Here is a 13,060-nt window from a genome sequence, read left to right as displayed (position 1 = left end):
ATATTGCTGGGCAATTGATGCACCTAGATATACATGCATATTTTGTTAGGACCAAAATAAAGTGCAAAAGTGCATATGATCGTTTGACATATATATCCTTTTGCAGCCCCCGCAAAGTCAAATAGCATCCATATGTACGATCATACCAAAATATACATTATATTATGTTAGGACCAAAGTAAAGTACAAAGTGCATATGCTCATTTCACATATAGATCCTATTGTGGCCCACACAGAATCAAACAACATCCATATGTATGTTCATACCTAAAAAGCTGTCTCCTCCTGCGACCGGACGCGCGTTTTGCTAGTGCTAGTGCTTCTGAATCTAAGGGGTTAAACACCCCGACTGCTACTTCTGTCGATCCAGGTCATTAGAGCAGAAATCTGGCTTTCATGACTCCTGCTCCCTGCTGCACAGGCAACCCATACAATGCTTAGACTAGGCTGCCAAAAAAGGGGCCTAGCCTAAGGCCCATTAGTGACCGCTGTAAAAAGGTGGATTGGCGGCCACTAACAGTTATGCTAATTAATGCTTAAGTGCACTGAGAGGCATGCCCTAGCCCCTCGGTGCACCACATCTCCTCCACTTTCCCTACTTAGCCACACCCCTTTCCTTTCTCAGCAGTGGTGCATATGAAAGATTACAGGGCCAGGCAAGAGCACAATGAAGATGCCTGTCAAGGGAAACGGGCACGGCTAGGTAGCGAATATGGAGCAGCAGCAGTGTATACCCTTGATGCACTTAAAGGGCTTCTGTCACCCCACTAAAGTCATTTTTTTTTTTTTGGGCTAGTTAAATTCCTTATACTGCGATATATGAAAATATAATAGTGTTACTTTCCTTCAGCAGTTTCTTATAAAAACAAACTTTTATAATATGTAAATTAGGTCTCTACCAGTAGGGCGTCTACTTGCTGGTAGCCGCAGCAAAAAACCGCCCCCTCGTCGTGTTGATTGACAGGGCCAGCCGCTATCTCCTCCTCCGGCCGGCCCTGTCAGCATTTAAAAAATCACGCGCCTGTGTTCATTCGGCGCAGGCGCTCTGAGATGAGCACTCCCTCAGTGCGCCTGCGCTGATGACATCACCGAAAGAGAAGAAGTAATTGGCGCAGGTGCACTGAGGTAGTGCTGAGGAGGCGAGCCTCCTCATCTCAGAGCGCCTGCACCGAATGAACACAGGCGCGCGATTTTTGAAATGCTGACAGGGCCGGCCGGAGGAGGAGATCGCGGCTGGCCCTGTCAATCAAGATGACGAGGGGGTGGTTTTTTGCGCCGGCTACCAGCAAGTAGACGCCCTACTTGCTGGTGGAGACCTAATTTACATATTATAAAAGTTTGTTTTTATAAGAAACGGCTGAAGGAAAGTAACACCATTATATTTTCATATATCGCAGTATAAGGAATTTAACTAGCCCCCCCCAAAAAATGACTTTAGTGGGGTGACAGAAGCCCTTTAAGCCCAAATTAGCATGTTAATTAAAAGTAAGATATCTCTGCAACCGCAAAATGAATTTGGGTATTAAAGGCATAATTTTAATCAGCAGAATCAACTCCACCAGGCAGTATTCCTGGTTCAATGGGGTTTATCCTGGTGACCAATCCTCTTTAAAGCGGACAAAAATTTGTTCCATTCACCTGAATGGGGCTTCCAGAAATCCATATGCTTCCTGCCAAAACAATCCATTTCAAAAGAAAATCGTTAATTTCTAACGATAATTTGTTTTCCCTTAGTCCTAACAGCAGCACAGATGGGGTTAACTGCCCTGTGGACTGGTAGGACTGGCAGAATTTTTAATGAGCCCAAGAACCAATAAGCGATCTTCAGCTCCCAGAAAGGGAGGAGATCGCCCCCCAGCCCACCGTGTCTTTAACAAGCATCATGTACCTAGGGTGGGATATTTGTGTGCTGCTGTTAGGACTAAGGGAAAACAAATTATCGTTAGAAATTAACGATTCCCTTACGTCCTACCAGCAGCACAGATGGGGAGATAGCAAGAATCATCCCCTAGGGAGGGTCCTCATGCCTGGCAGAACTAAGAACTGTCTGCACAAAGGCCGAAAACTCTGCCATCCTAGCATCTATCCTATAATGGGAAATGAAGGTTGACTCAGAGCTCCAGGAAGCCGCCTTACAGATCAACTCTAAGGGGAGAAGTCTTCTCTCTGCAACAGAGGTGGAGACAGCCCTAGTAGAATGGGCCCTCACAAACTCCGGAGGATCTAGAGATTGGGAGACTCCCTGATGGCTTCCTTGATCCAGCGACTAATGGTAGCTTTAGACGCTTTACGGCCTTTAGACTTACCGGCAAACAGGATGAGGAGATTCTCATCTATCCTGAACTCTCTAGATCTATCCACATAGACCTGGAGACACCTCGAAATATCCAGCGGATGTCTGGCTGGAGTATCAGAGGAGGAGGCTGAAAACAAAACTGGTAAAGAGATTACCTGGTTAATATTTTGGAAGGTTGGAACCTTAGGTCTGAAGTAGGGTAAAAACTTCAGGAGTACCCTGTCTTGCAAGAAAATGATGTAAGGGTGAATTGCAGAAAAAGCTTGTAGTTCAGAAATCCTCTTGGCTGAAGCTACAGCCAGAAGAAAAAACAGTTTTAAGGTCAAAAATCTTAATTCCACCTCCTCCAATGGCTCAAAGGGGGGAGATGCTAACCCCCTGAGCACTACTGAAAGATCCCACTGGGGAATAGGTTTCAGTATAGTAGGCTTTAGTCTTTCAGCTCCCTTCAGGAAGCGTTTGATGAGTGGGTCCCGAGAATGCGGCCTGTTAAGGCAGGCCGAGATGGCACATATCTGAACTCTCAAGGTAGCTGGAGAGAGACCTTTATCAAGTCCATCTTGAAGGAATTGTAATATTGCAGGAAGGGGGGGATCTGCAGACGCCACCTGTTTGGAATCACACCATGACATGAAGATTCTCATGATTCTGGAATAAGCCTTCTTTGTAGACTCTGCTCTGGAATGCGACAAAGTTCTCAGGACCGACTCGGAAAGCCCTTCTATGTTGGGAAGGGACTGATCAACCTCCAGGCTGTCAGGTTGAACCTGTGCAGATCTGGGCAGAGATGAGTGTCCCACGACACCAGGGTCTGCTCCGGGGGGAGTCTCCAGTATTGTCCCCGACTCATCTGAATGAGCTAGGTAAACCAGGATCTCCTGGGCCAGAACGGTATGATGGCTATTACCGAGGCCTGATCCTGACGGATTTTCGTCAATACCCTCGGTATCATGGAAAACGGAGGGAAGATGTAAGCCAGCCTGAACCTCCACGGTATCGTCAGAGCATCTATCGCCAGGGGGTTGTCTTCCCTGTACAGGGAGCAGAACCTCAGCACCTTGGCGTTGAACCTGGTCGCCATGAGATCCACCTCTGGCATACCCCATCTGTGAACTAACTGCCTGAAGATCTCCGGATGCAGAGACCACTCCATGGTTGGTAATACTCGACTTAAGCGGTCCGCTATCATATTGAGGGAGCCTCGAATATGAGTGGCAGATAGATGGGAAAGGTTCGACTCTGCCCACTGAAGAATTACCCCGATCTCTGACAGAAGGGGCAATGATCTTGTGCCTCCCTGCTTGTTTATGTAAAGGACCGCAGTCATATTGTCTGACTGGACTTTCACTGCTTTGCCCCGGATCTGAGGGGCGAAGTGAAGGAGGGCTAGCCGGATAGCTCGCATCTCGCGAAGATTGGAAGAGAGACGCCGCTCCAGAGGAGACCAAGATCCCTGTACTGGGGATCCGTCCAGGTGAGCGCCCCAGCCTACAAGGGACGCGTCTGTAGTCAATATGAGCCAAACTGGTTGGGTCATAGACTTTCCTGCTGGCAGCTGGAACCACCATCTGAAGAAATTCCGGGTTTGACTGGACAGGGAGCACAGGGAATCTAGCCCCGCAGGGCTGCCGTTCCATAAGTGTAAGACCTCCGACTGAAGGGGACGGAGGTGCCATAGCGCCCAAGGGACTGCGTCCGCAGCCGCTGACATGAGCCCCAGCATCTTCATGAGAGTCCGGATGGAGACTTGACGAGGGACGTAAAGGACCCTTGCCAGATCCTGAATCCGCACTCTCCTTTCTAGAGTCAACTGGAGGGACATCTCCACAGAGTCGACCACGAATCCTAAATAATGGATTGAAGTTGATGGGCTCACATTCGACTTCTGCCAGTTGATAATCCAGCCAAGGCAGAGGTGAAAGGAGATTGCGATCTGAAGATGGTGGGTAAGGATCGGAACTGAAGAGGCTATGAAAAGCCAATCATCCAGATAAGGAATAATAGTCAGTCCTTGAAGTCTCAAAGCTGCCACCACCGACACCACCACCTTGGTGAAGATGAGAGGGGCAGAAGAGATTCCGAAGGGAAGAGCAGCGAACTGAAAATGCCTGAGAACCCCTGAGATCTGAACCGCGATCCTGAGGAACTTCCGGGAGGCGGAATGGATCGGGATGTGGAGGTAAGCATCCCTGAGGTCCAGAGTAGCCATGACGTCCCCAGGTTTGAGGATGTGGCTGGCTGACCTTATGGTTTCCATCCGAAACCTGGTTTTCCTTACAAATCGATTGAGGAATCTCAAGTCGATGATCATCCGGAGATCTCCCGTCTTCTTGGGAACCAGGAAAACTGGAGCATAAATCCCTAGGCCTCTCTCCCCTGCTGGCACCTCCTCCAGAGCTCCCTTGGAGATGTAGTCCTGAATGTAGGATTCTAGGATCTTTTGTTTGGCCGACCCGAAGTTTCGAGTGGCGATGAATCTCTCTTGGGGGGGGGGGCGGGAGATGAGATCTACCCGGTAACCGGCAGAAACTATACCCTGAACCCAGGGGTCTGCAATCTGCTGGGCCCATAGTCAGGAGGGTTTCGCCTCCTTGGTGGGTTTGCGGGGACGTCTCGAGGATCTACGAGACGGCCCCCTCCAATCTCTGCGCCTAGCCTGCGGCCCTGAACGGCCTCCGCCTCTTTGATCCTGTCTGGGACGTCCCCGAAAGGGCTGCTGGGGGAGACTCTTCCCCTTCTTGTCAGAGAGTCCCTCCATAATTTTATCCAATTCGGACCCGAAGAGCCTATCCGGCTCGAAGGGGAGCCCACATAAATTAAATTTGGACGCGTTGTCCGCATTCCACGGCTTCAGCCATAGTGGTCTACGGGCAGCTGAGACCAGAGCCATCGTTTTGGCTGCCAGTTTTAACTGCATTTGGGTGGAATCACACAAAAAATGAATAGCCATCTCTGGAAATGCTCTGATCCAAGTCTGTCTGGATTTGATTCAGCCTGGAGCGTAAGAAGGAGGCTACTTCAGTGGCCGCAATAGATGTTGACGCGGAGGCAGCGGCCGCCGCGTAACCCCTTCTAAGGGTGCACTCTGCCCTCCGATCTAGAGGGTCCTGCAGACTAGACCCATCGTCTGCAGGGACCAGAGTGCGCCTGGACAACTTGGCTATCGCCATGTCCACCTTGGGAACGGAACCCCACGATTCCACCAAGGGTTTAGCCATCGGGTACATAAGCTTGAACTTCCTGGTGAGGACTGGACTTTTTTCAGGCTTTCTCCACTCTGTGCGCATCACAGAGAGAAGGGTCTCATCCGCCCTAAAGACACGCTGTGTCCGTCCGGCGGGATCGGAGGACTCACCCATGTCAACATCATGGTCCCCCGACCTGATGGACTTCAGCAACTTCTGTGTTTTCTCTGGAGGAAAAAAACAAGAAGTTAGTTCTTCTTCCTCAGAAGATGAGCCCACGGAACAGGGAGTGGGTCTCTCGACTGGTGCAGTCACTTCCATAGGAGTCTGGGAGGATCCTGGTAGCCTCTCATTAAGAAGGCGCACAACTCCCTATAATCTCCTGCATCGTGGGTTCCGTGGTTGCCTGTGTGTGACAACTCTCGCACCTTGAATAAGGAGGAGGTGTTACAATCGTAACAGGCCAAGTGCTTTCTTTTGGCCCCGGACTTCCGCTGTTGATCCGATTCCCTAGGGGAAGCCATCACTGTAACAAAAAAAGAGACAGGTCATAACACCTAACAAACACATAGTGAGGTGGAAAACACCGTCTGGGATGCCCACCAGCACTTGAAGAAAATAGAGCTGGAAGAAAATATCCAATATCAAGAATATAAGCCAAGCACAGGAACTCTGGAGCTAGCTTGTGCAAAGCAACGCAACCAGAGACTGAATGACAGGCTCTGGGCGTTTAAAGAGGGGAGCTCCGCCCCCGGGCGGGGCTTCCATAGAGGTAAGCCCAGATCTCTAATGGAGCCTTTATTATAGACTCAGCTATAAGTAAGGTATCTCCCTTATCTGCTCTAGACAGAGCACGATCCTGAACAAGAAGAAAGACCGAGCGGTGAGAAGAAAAAAAAACACCGCTCGGGATATGAGAAGACCGGAAGTGACGTTGCGCACCTGCGCGTCACTTCCGGAAGATGGCGGCGCCCACGGCGCCGACGCCGTAGCGGTGTCTGGCAACCGGAGTACCGCTGAGCCTCCGAAAACCGGGTCGGAGGAAGAGGGGAAGGAGGTCACCCCCCCCCCCCCCCCCCCCCCGAGGTACACCTGTAAATACAGAGCCGCAATAAGCTTCTTAGAAGCAAACAAAGGCAAGCCAATAAGGCAGAAAACAGAAAAGGGCAATCTCCTAGTAACAAGAGAGCCCCATTCAAAAACACTTCAGCTCCCAGAAAAGGGGAGCCTCACGCCAGTCCACCTGTCCAAAGGACAGAAAAAAACTGAATTTTGTTATTGGACACCGCAATAACAAAATTCAGTTTGAGGCTACATCTACTAATGAAAAAACTGCATGTAAACAAAGCTCACATGTCACAGCCTGATTTTAGTCTCAAGGGTAGCCTTCCAGAACCTCAGGAAACAACAAAAATTCTAGGCAATGATATTGGTCCTGGTGATCACCATCTGAAACTGGGCATGGTAAAGGATGTCGCCCAAATGGTGGACCAAGGGTTGGTCTTTTATCATTTGGAAAAAGGTGAATCTGTGCAAAGCCTTTCTGATCCCTTTGTTAATTTATCTGTCCAGTATGTGTATCTGTTAATTTATCTGGCCAGTATGTGTATCTGTTAATTTATCTGGCCAGTATGTGTATCTGTTAATTTATCTGGCCAGTATGTGTATCTTAGAAGAAGGGGAGTGAGCACTCACAACACTTGGAGTGGCCACTGAGGAAGGGGTGCAGACACCCCGAAACGTGTCTGGTGATAGGAGGAAGCGCCCACTCAACCTACGGAACCTCTACTCATAAACCGCATGGCCATGCGAGAATAAAACCTTCAGCTTGAATCACCGCTTCATACAGCAATATACGCTATTTCCAAGGCACCAGTCTCGTCTATTCAGTCCGGTAAGCGTGACGTCATCCAGCTGAGACGTGCGTGACAGGACGCCGAAGCAATCGACATCTCATGCACCTCGTGGAAGGACTGGCCAGCTGACACAGCAGCAAGATGCAGTGCCAGGACTCAGGTAGGAACCTGTATCATTATCCGGAATAGTGGCGACACAAACTTACTGGTTGAAGCGGTTACATTTATAACTGTATGAGGAGAACTATTGGAGGTATTCATCGTGTTGTAACACTGGAATTTTACATGCACTGTCAAGCAAGCTATTCAATTAGCACTTGAAGAGGTTGATCACAGACATTTTTTGGGACATTGAATTGTGAACTGTTACTAACCACAGCAATTCCTGGAAATTAATACTGAACTGTGGATGGTGGCACTATGAGTGTTATGTGCCTTTAAGCAACATCTGCGTGCAGGACGTGCCATCAAGTGATTCACCCCATTAATAGGTCTTTATTGGTACCAATTTGTTATTTTATGCTATTTGTATTTTAGTATATGTTATATATTTTATATATTGGACACAGCAGGTCCTACTTTAATAAATTTATTGTGCACCCTATGGTCCAAGACTGAGTTGTGAGTGCTCATGTAGTGCCCCACTAGGTAGGGGTGGGCACTACACAAGGGTCAATTGGTGTGCGCGTTACTCCTACTCACAAGTGTCACGAGGGTGTCAAGAGCCACGTCTGACTCCGTTATACCCGGGGTCAGGAAGTCGCAGCGGGTGGCTGCGCGCTCTATGTCTAAAGATCACGTTGTTTCTTAGTGATTGTTTTCTGTGTTTGCCTTGCAATCCTTTTTGTCTCACTCAGGGATCCGTAGCTTCTCCTCCTCAGCTGTTTCTTGTCTGCCACTCCCAACCTCCTTATATTCTCCTCTCACACTTCTCTAGTTGCCAGTTATAGAGCTTCCTGCATGGACTTCTATACTGACCCACTGGAGCTGTGAATCCTGGTTGTTGTTCCAGAGTGCTACCCTCCGGATCCCTGTTGGGCTTTTTGTTGTCTCCTGTTGTCGCCCACCTGGGATTATATGTTTAGTCTGTATTGTCTGTCCTCCCCTTGGTGTTTTCCTTTAGAGCTAGTGGTGCGGACTAGTGTTCCCACCGCCCTGTTCACTATCTAGGGCTCATCTTATGGAAAGCCAGGGTTTTAGGCACGTGATCGGCGTACGGGTGAGGAACCCGTCTAGGGACGTCAGGGCAGCCAGGTGCCAGCCGCAAGGTGAGTCAGGGGTCACCACCTTCCCTCTCACTTGGGCAGGGCCTTCCTCTTTCCCTCCCTCTGTGTCACGTATGTGATAGTCACGCCGATCGTGATAACAAGGGACAGAAATGTTATATTTAATTGTGCATTTAATGTATTTTCCAATGTGTTTTTATATGCAATGTTCCCCTGTATGATGCAATAGCAGGCCTAGTTGGGTGTAGTTAGACATCCCAGACACTAGAGGGAGATAGGGAGCCCCTAGTATAAATGTCCAGGCCTAGACAGGGAGAGTTAGTGCAGAGTCAGGAGTCTGAGAAGACAGAAGTGAGAAGGCACCAGCCAGAGATATGCTGAGGGCCTCCTCCTGACATGCAGCTTGATAGCCCTGGCTGCTAGCTATGACCAGGAGGCTAGTGAGGAGACCTAGCCTGCCTGAAGCCAAGAGAGCCTTAGTTAGCTCTGAAGTCACCCCAGTAGCAGGACAGAACCTCCTGGGAGAAACCCACAGTCATCCACCAGACAAGTAAGGATATCACAGGCAAAGATAAGTAACCCTGATGGGCAGATGCATTAGAAAGTAAAGCAAGGATTTAATTAATACCAGAGGAAGAGATATTTACCAAGGATTTAAGCCACCATTTAGGCATCCGGGCCTTGGGATAGAAAGCCAGACAGGAGTTCTAGAAGGAACAGTGTACGCTATTTCTGAGGAAAGGTACAACCTGATTCTGAGTGCATTGTGGATTTACCCTCTGAGTATCTTGCATAATCAACACCTGCCATCTTGTGAAATAAACCTGCTTGTAAAGCTGTGAACTAAGAGACTGTGTCACCATCTGCATGTACAAAGTTGGACTGTTAAGTAAAGCAACGTTTGGTTCACTATACCACCTGTGTACCTCACTTATTCCAACTATCAACCGGTGTGCCACCGTCAAAGGCACTGGCGTCACGAACCTTAAAGGGACCTTGCCCCAGGCACTCAAAATACCCATAACATTCAGGGCACCTCATCCACCATCAGGCCTGGTCCCTACATACAGAGTGTGCCCCAGAGGAACCGTGTCTACCTCTCCTTCACTGCCACATGCCTGCCCAGGGTTCTCCAATACAGTGAGCAACCCTCGATTGCCCATAACCGTGACCTCACTTCGCTATACCCTGCAGGTCTGGCGTGTTGCACTCACTCCCCTTCTTCTTTCATACACTTTTATTTTGGGTCGGGCACCCAAGTTGTGAGCTAGCAGCACCCACCATAGTTCACCAGGTGAGAGCCAACCACCCACTTTTAATCCAGTATGTGTATCTTGCCAGAATCTTTCTGGCCAAGGGTGTGTTTTTTTCCAGCTATTGTGGGGAAATGACTAAACCTAATCAAAAGTCAACCCAGTGGTTTTCTTATTGAATACTGTTTTGAAGGCAAATATAGCAAAAGAGTGGGCTCTTTTGTGGGTAGCCTCCTGTAAGGGATGGTTCCAGGCGTTCTTCCAGAAATGAAAGACAGGATGGTAAATAAAAGATCTTGGGCATCTTTTGGCTTGGGGATGGAGGAGATTAGGACCATATTCAGGAAATTCCTCAACAGAAGGGTCGAGTCGACCTATTGTCAGGCTTCAATAGCTCTTAAGGATTGCCCAAGTCAGGATCTAGAGGTGGGGTTGTCTCTTTTGAATTCAGTTAGGATACCCATAAAATTTTGGGATTTGACTTGGCACTGCTCTCAAGGTAAGCTGTATGTGAGGGACAGTCTGAAGTACAGGAACTCAGAGGAAGGGGTTGTCCCCAGGGGGATTGTTCTAGAGTGCTGAGAAGCATGCAACACTTCCTACTTCATTGTTCCTTCAATACTGGTTTACAGTAGGTGTGACCGCTTACATTGGTTGGCCTCCACTGGCTCCTCTGTCTCATATGGCGTAGGTCAATGGGACATTCAAAGTTCTGAGTGACAGGGACCGTTACAGTTTATTTATATTTATTTATTAATGAATTAATTTTATTTATTTATTGGGTAAAGTATTAGTAGTAAGGGCTTACACGCGGCTGAATCGCAGTGTTGGGTAAGGCTACATTGACACGACAATGAACAAAAATGGCCATTAAAACCGGACTCACTGTCCGTTTTTCATGGCCATTCTGCATTCATTAGTGCATCAATTTTCTGGACATTTGTCAATTTTTAATGGTCATCTTGCATACGTTTTTCATAGCATAAAATGATAAATGATAATGATAAATTTTATTAGTTAATTTTTTTTAAGCATCCCAACCCCTGCAGTGCCCTCAGTAGACCACCACAGTGCCCCCAGTAACTATAATGGCCCCCCTGTACTGCTTTAAGTGTCTATAATGCACTCTATAGTAGCCCAAGTATACATAAGGCCCCCCAAAGTACCACCCTGTATATTAAAACCTCATTATAGTGCCCCCTCAATATAAAATGCCCACCAATAGTGTTCCCCTAGTATTCTAACTGTGAGACTGGTACTTTCACTTTCACAAACCTTATCTTTAAATTAATGAGAGGTCATGAACATTTATTTAAACCACATGCTTATTTGTAAGATAAGAACTTATCCATAATGAATATTTATAATGTCAGAGAGCAAATATAAGGAGCCCATCAGCTCCTCAAATGACAGAAAAGACAGAAAATCCACAGGCTGCGTACTACAGCATGTCAGCTATTTACACAAAAAAGGAACTCCATATTTTTAATAAAGACCAATTAAAAAAATAATTTTTAGCTCAAAATGAGTACAATGCAATAATAATAAAAATTGGCCCTAAAGGTGTACATGGCCTTTAAAGCCCTATTACACATGTAAATAGAGCAGATGATTGTTGGGAGGGAAGCGTCCCCTCCCGGCAATCCAATCGCCTGCTTGCTAGAGGAGGAGATCGCTGCATGGATTAGCAGATCGCTGCATGTAATAGCATGCATATTACATTCAGCTATCTCCTCCTCAGTATTAGGACGAGCGATCGCTAATGCATCGCTTGTCACTATATTGTCTCATTGTTTGCCAGCTGCAGAGCGACTATTACATGGCGAGATCTTCCACCGGCAAACAAGGATTTTTTTTTTTGTTAAAAGATCCTGATTAATCGGCGGCAGTATTATTCTCGTTAGCGATCAACTTAACCCCTTAAGGGCACGGCCATATTTTACCTTAAGGACCAGGCCATTTTTTGCAAATCTGACCAGTGTCACTTTATGCGGTGATAACTTTAAAACCCTTATACTTATCCAGGCCATTCTAATATAGTTTTTTCATCACATATTATACTTCATGACACTGGTAAAATGAAGTCCAAAAAATTATTTTTTATTTATAAAAAAATACAAAATGTACCCAAATTTTGGAAAAATTAGCAAAGTTCCAATTTCTTTACTTCTATAATACATAGTAATATCTCCAAAAATAGTTATTACTTTACATTCCCCATATGTCTACTTCATGTTTGGATAATTTTGGGAATGCCATTTTAGTTTTTGGGGACGTTACAAGGCTTAGAAGTTTAGAAGCAAATCTTTTTCAGAAATTTTCAAAAACCCAATTTTTATGGACCAGTTCAGGTCTGAAGTCACTTTGTGAGGCTTGCATAATAGAAACCACCCAAAAATGACCCCATTCTAGAAACTACACCCCTCAAGGTATTCAAAACTGAATTTACAAACATCATTAACCCTTTAGGTGCTCCACAAGAGTTATTGGCAAATGGAGATGACATTTCAGAATTTAAATGTTTTGCAAAATTTTCCATTTTAATAATTTTTTTCCACTAACAAAGCAAGGGTTAACAGCCAAACAAAACTCTATATTTATTGCCCTGACTCTGCGGTTTACAGAAACACCTCATATGTGGTCGTACACTACTGTACGGCCACACGGCAGGGCGTAGAGGCAAAAGAGGGCTGTGTGGTTTTTGAAAGGCCGATTTTGCTGGACTGTTTTTTTTGACACCATGTCCCATTTGAAGCCCCCCTGATGCACCCCTACAGTATAAACTCCCTAAAAGTGACCCCATTTTGGAAACTACACCCCTCAAGGTATTCAAAACTGATCTTACAAACTATGTTAACCCTTTAGGTGCTCCACAAGAGTTATTGGCAAATGAAGATGACATTTCAGAATTTAAATTTTTTTGCCAAATTTTCCATTTTTATCATTTTTTTCCACTAACAAAGCAAGGGTTAACAGCCAAACAAAACTCTATATTTATTGCCCTGACTCTGCGGTTTACAGAAACACCCCATATGTGGTCGTACACTACTGTACGGGCACATGGCAGGGCGTAGAGGGAAAGGAGCACCGTGTGGTTTTTGGAAGGCAGATTTTGATGGACTGGTTTATTTACACCATGTCCCATTTGAAGCCCCCCTGATGCACCCCTAGAGTAGAAACTCCCTAAAAATGACTCCATTTTGGAAACTACGGGATAAGGTGGCGGTTTTGTTGGGACTATTTT

Source organism: Bufo gargarizans, chromosome 2 (genome assembly GCF_014858855.1).
Source record: "Bufo gargarizans isolate SCDJY-AF-19 chromosome 2, ASM1485885v1, whole genome shotgun sequence".
Lineage (NCBI taxonomy): Eukaryota > Metazoa > Chordata > Amphibia > Anura > Bufonidae > Bufo > Bufo gargarizans.
The sequence above is the reverse complement of the archived record's forward strand: the minus strand, read 5'-3'. Positions refer to the sequence as shown.